This window comes from Arachis ipaensis, chromosome B02 (assembly GCF_000816755.2).
Source record: "Arachis ipaensis cultivar K30076 chromosome B02, Araip1.1, whole genome shotgun sequence".
In the NCBI taxonomy this organism is placed as follows: domain Eukaryota; kingdom Viridiplantae; phylum Streptophyta; class Magnoliopsida; order Fabales; family Fabaceae; genus Arachis; species Arachis ipaensis.
The window spans coordinates 92,375,045-92,381,176 of record NC_029786.2 but is presented as its reverse complement, the minus strand read 5'-3'; the positions used below and the strand labels follow the sequence as shown (position 1 = coordinate 92,381,176).

Here is a 6,132-nt window from a genome sequence, read left to right as displayed (position 1 = left end):
TTTAATAAATTTTTTAATAAATTTTTTAATAAATTTTTTAATAAATTTTTTAATAAATTTTTTAATAAATTTTTTAATAAATTTTTTAATAAATTTTTTAATAAATTTTTTAATAAATTTTTTAATAAATTTTTTAATAAATTTTTTAATAAATTTTTTAATAAATTTTTTAATAAATTTTTTAATAAATTTTTTAATAAATTTTTTAATAAATTTTTTAATAAATTTTTTAATAAATTTTTTAATAAATTTTTTAATAAATTTTTTAATAAATTTTTTAATAAATTTTTTAATAAATTTTTTAATAAATTATTAATTTTTTAATAGTCAAATTTGAATTATTTGGAAACGCGTGCTGTGTGTAATTCGAACTAACCTTGTTCGAATTAGGTGCATTCTTAGTTCGAACCAACCTGGTTCGATTTATGAAGAACAATCAACTGGTAATTCGAACTATATGCAGTTCGAACCACACTGGTTCGAATTATATAAATATAGCATCTGGCGCATTATTGAAACGATTTTTAGTTTGGCTTATATACGTCAATTCTAAATGGCATTGGCTTATAATGATTTTTTACCCACATCCTTATGTCCAACAGTGAAAAATACAAGAATTGAAATAAGTAATTAAAGATTTTTTTAACAGGAAATTTTCCTTTTCCGTCTTTTTGCATTGTAATAATGTAGTAATTAAAGATAATATCATGAAGCAGTTCTAGCTAATGATGATGGTGGCAATCGGATATATATGATCTCTCTCGACTAGTTGATTTGAAAGGGAAAAAAATGTTTAACTATATATAGATGTCATCGCTTGTTTGCTATAACTTTTAAAGAAATTAAATGTCACTTGTTACGAATTATACACTTGTATCTTAATTATTGCAGTGTTTATATATAATAATCACATCAAGTTTTTGACTTTTATGGGCGAAATAATATTGCTGTGATGATGAAACTGAACTGTCTTCCGTGATTGTTATAGACTTATAGCACAATTATGCTCACCAAATTAATTATTAGTTTCGCACAACAAAGTTTCAATGAAATTATTTGAAAGCTTGTGGAAATATCTTTGGATTGACGAGGGATATCTAATTGTTGGAAAAATCTGAAGTTCAGATAAAAATCTATCTGACATAAAAATACCAAATGGATTTTTTTTTATAATTTGTGTAATTGAATAGCCAATAAAAAGACTCTAAAATATAAATAGCAAATATGATAATAAAAATTAAAATATTAGATACTTAAATTTTTATCATGAAAAAAATTTTCAAAAGAAAAACAAATTGATAATATATAACATCTCTATTTGATAATAAATTTTTTTATTATCAAAATAATGGATATATATAATCAGTCTTTTTAATAACATTAAAAATTTCAACAATCAACAAAATATATCATCAAAATTAATGAAATTGACATAAATTCCACTACAACATTTTTAAGTTGAGGCAACATTTAAAAAGTGTTGCCTAAAGGCTGACAAAAAGTTGCTTTTGATCAATGGCAACACTTTTGAGCCTAAGGCAACGTTTTTGGTCGGCGTTGCATATGTAATTCTCAACAAAATAATAAAATTCTTGTCTAACAATAATTGTCATAACAAAATAGTAATTAATATTTATCAAAATAATGTCAATCTATTTGCATATTTTATATCTATGCTTGACTTTGTTGGAACAATCTGATAGTGTGTGGATTCAAAATCAGTGCCAAATGAAAACTTTTCGGTAACATCAGAGTAATGGTATGATGAATTCAAAATCCTCTTGCCTCCATTGAGTCCAATAACTGCTGCATTTAAATGAATTGGGGTTTAGTTAAAGTTGCATTTAAAAAAAAATTGAAACATAAAAGGTGCAATAACGGAAAATGATGCATGGTATGTGTTTGATGAAGTACCTGAATAAACTGAGAAAGAGAAATGCAATTCAGATAACGATGATTGCTCTAAAAAGGTATTAGCTTAGTAGTTCTTATTTAGAATCATAGAATCAGAAGGAACAAGCTCACAGGATGAGACTTCACTCACATAACTGTTTGGTGTGGAAGGAAATAATGTTGCTGCTATATTAGATTTTTCTCTTTTATTTTTTAACGATTATTCTTTTATTATCACTATCGTATAAAATTAATTAATTTATGTTTGAGAGAAAGCAACAGAGAAATAAATGACTGAAACATAAATTTGAAGGGGAAAAAAATGAAAAGATAAAGATATGAAACAACTCCCTTGACAATTTCTGTCATTCTTGCGAATGAAATAGCAGTTACTAGAGTCTGTTGCAGTGACAACACGCATCACTCCCCAACATAGCCATGTTATTTCAGCAATGAGGAAAAAATTTTCTTCCTCACAGTAGCACAACGCTACAAAAATAAGTAATTAAAAAGGAAAAAAAAGATGATTGATTAAAAATAGCAAGAGTGTATTGCAGAAGCCACCATGAAGTAAGATGGCAGAAGACAGAGAAAGCAAAGGCAAAAAATGTTTATAGTCCATTTCCAATAAATGATAAATCACAAAAATTACTGCAAATTTTTTTGTTATACCTGGTCATTACTTTGGATCACGAGTTGATGAGGAAGGACGATCGTTGCCATTCGAACATTGCTTACTATTTATATCATGTGTTGATTCCTTGGCTCGTAATAAAGATAGTGCTTCATCAATATTTGTGCCAAGAGAACTCTGTTGCAAGAGAAGCTTCACAAGATCCTCCAAACTTTGGACTCTATCTTTTGTCTCATGAAGTTCAGTTTTCATTGAACTTATAGGCTCTGCATGTTGTTGCTTAATTTTAGCAATCTCCCGTTCTTTCTGCAGAGATGTTTTTGTGATTGTCCTCCCATAACATCGAACTCTTTCTGGTTGTTCTTTGCCAAATACTGCAGTAAATGCTTTCTCGGGAGTGTCTCCAGCTTCCTGGTGGCTCTTAAGTTTATCCTATTAAAAGAAAACATAACAATTTTAGCTTGTTCCACTCACTGATTCTCATGCTTCTTTCCAAAACAGCTTAAAAGTAAAGGTGTTATGTCATGGCTATTTCCTCGGTTCAAGAAGAAGCATAGCAATAATGGAATCTCTAAACTCTTGGCTATGTCTTGATAAACTCATCCAGTTCTTGGATGAGTCCTGGAAAAACCTAATTGTTCATAGTGATATTACTATTAAACTAAAAACGATTTTTATTTATCAAAATGGAATCTGAAACTTGCTATATATATGCACAGTTGCTTAATATAAAATATATTAAAAAGTGCAAAAGAATAACATAAACATATAAAAGCAAATAAGTATAAGATAGAAATATCTTACGAGGTCATGCCGCAATAATTTGCACTTAGTGTTCAGCTGCGTGCAGTAGCTTCATACTTAGCAGGGTTGGGATCCGTCAATAATGAGCAAATTGACAAAAGAACCTGAAATAGAACAAGACTAAAAACTTTATGTTTTCCAACATTCAAAACAGGATCAGCATAAATGAGGTATTTTCATTCACATAGGATTCTATTTAGAAAATTTAAAAAAGAACAGATCCAGTTCTTATTAAGTATCTGCAGACCACATAGTGAATTGTCAAGTTGGAACTAAAACTATAACTCAAGTCAAGATTAATGGATGTCTATTTTAAGTGCAGTATTATTTAATGAAAACTGTCTCCAAATATGATCAGTACTAACATCTAGATGCATTAAGGAGATCAAATAAAAAATAAGATGAAATGAGAAAAAAAGAAACTTAAAAAATAAATATTTTCTAATTATTTTTAATAAAGAACACAGACCACAATTCTTTTTTTCTTTTTTAGTTTCTTTCTTGACCAGACCTGTAAAATAATGAGTTATATGTGGCGTTGAAAGAAGCCATCCAAAGAAGCCTAGTTAGTTGGATTTTATTATGCGCAAATATAACAGGACTAAGAATATTAGTTTAGTGGACTACTCTACATAAATGAACTAATCACTATTAATCTATTCTCAATTTGTCATCACTACTATACTAATCATTATGATTAGGATGTCAATTTCAATAATGTAATTTCTAGAAACAACCACAGTAGCTAGCTGCCCCACCTAATGACCCAGTCCTCATAATTGGTCCTCCTTATATATGTTTATGCTTAAAAGTGGTAATTCACTAATTCCATTTCATTCCCCAGGAAAAGCATCAAAGAAGGAATATGTTCACTCTCTTTTAAGCCATGGTTTTGAGCCTTAGAGTTTTACTTATAAGAAGGAGAGACCAGAAGAGATGAGAAAGAGTATGAGTGAAAATGAATTGTGTTATATAAGGGAAATGATACTAATTTGATAACCACAAAATTTTCAATTACCAACAACTATGTATATTTTTTAGCAATTGTGCAAATACACATCATGTTAATATAAATACAAGAACCGTCTCTAAAAGATCAATTTGGAGATGTTGAGGTAGTCAAATTAGCATTACCAGAAAAAAAATACATTGTGAACATAAAAATTAAATTTCTAAAAGTATATTTATTGAACATTCAATGGAACCGACTACAGAGCAAGCCTCAGGGCGCTAACAAATTAACCATGACTTGGAAATCCAATGTTAAAAATAATTTAGTATTTATAAAGATGAAATAATAACAAAAAAAATGAAAAATACTAAAAATTAATGGTTTGAAGAGTTTTTCTAAGCTCATCGTTACCCAAGGCAGATTATACCTGGTAACCTGAGTAGGAGCAGTAGAATGGGCAAGAAAGCGAGTACGATCCTCTATACTTGTCAGCAAAATCAAACAGCTGCAATGAACATGCATGGACAAATTAAAGAACGTAGTGTGTCATATATAGTGTGTCATATATATAGAGCTAGCTAATTCTTCAACACGAAAGATTCATATATAATAAGAGATAATGAATTGTTGGTTATTACTGATTTAGAGTGGGTTAATAGGGTTGATGAATAAGCGGGATCTGTTTTCTTGAAGGCAATGGAGGCAGCAGACACTGCCCAAAATAGACTTACACTGTTACTGGTTTGCGGGTTCCACTTCCTGATTTCCATGCTCAAAGGGGGAATCGATAACCATCATAGTGTAAAAATCATGTGTAGCTTGTGTTACCCAATTCACTCCAACTCCTTCCACACACCAACTCATCATAATAATTATACTAATCACTTCAACAACTGCTTCTACCATAACCCATCTCTGAAACCATTTCATCCCCATTATAATAATAAAACAACAGGTATTTTGTAATATATATAAGCTAAAATTTAAAATCATAATAAAAAAATCAAAATAAAATGGTACTGCACAAAGCTATGTATGTAAAAACAAGTTTAAGTTCAACCAGAAGATTTAAAATACACATGCAGTTTCATTAAACGCACACATTGACAGTAGAGTTGCTTCAACACTAATGCACACATACAGCAACAAATTTCATATAACCAAAAATTAGGATTCAAAACACAAAAATAAAAAAAAAACAGAGATAAAATTATGAGTACCTGTAAAACAATGATCAGCGGTAATGAACCCTAGCAGAAGAACGCTGGCAAATTGGAAGAGATCATAGATGAACGGTAAGCAAAACCTAAAGACTTTATAGATCTGGTTACAAAATACACAAATATACACAAATATGAACGGCAAGCTCGAAACAGCAACATTATTACTAAAAACCCTATAATAGCAACATCAACATTATTAAAATTAGGATTCAAAATGAAAAAGAAAAAGGAATAGGCAGAATCATAGGTACCCGGTGATGAACAAGTGAGCAGAAATGATGGAAGCTCAAACTGCTAGCGGAGATGATCGAAGGTCAAACGCGAACAAAGTGGATTGAATCTCGATTGCGAGCAGAGAAGATTGAATCTCGAACTACAAGCAGAGAGAATCAAAGCTCAAACGCGTGTCAAGACCTCCATTGCCATCCTCGAAGAGAAGAAGACGAAGAAGAAGATGATTTAGTAGCACGTCAATGTCTGAGGAAGATGAAGATGAGGATGAATTAGCAAAGAAGAGCACACGTCAATGTCTCCTCTATTGCCATCATCGAAGAGAGGAAGATGAAGATGATTTTGTGCTTGTTAGGGTTGGGTTTTGTCTCAGACTTTCTTTCAGTAAAAGGAGA

General features: G+C 30.1%; 1 long non-coding RNA gene across 2 annotated transcripts; it reads right to left on the bottom strand.

The window, feature by feature from the left end:
- Positions 3,593-6,132, bottom strand: LOC110267967. Of its 2 annotated transcripts, none has more exons than XR_002355952.1 (3): positions 5,758-6,132; positions 5,504-5,606; positions 3,593-3,603 (listed from the first exon to the last, which is right to left on the bottom strand). It is a non-coding gene; the product is annotated as an uncharacterized LOC110267967 (long non-coding RNA). The 2 variants fall into 2 exon arrangements; XR_002355955.1 differs by lacking the exon at positions 3,593-3,603 and adding an exon at positions 4,670-4,788.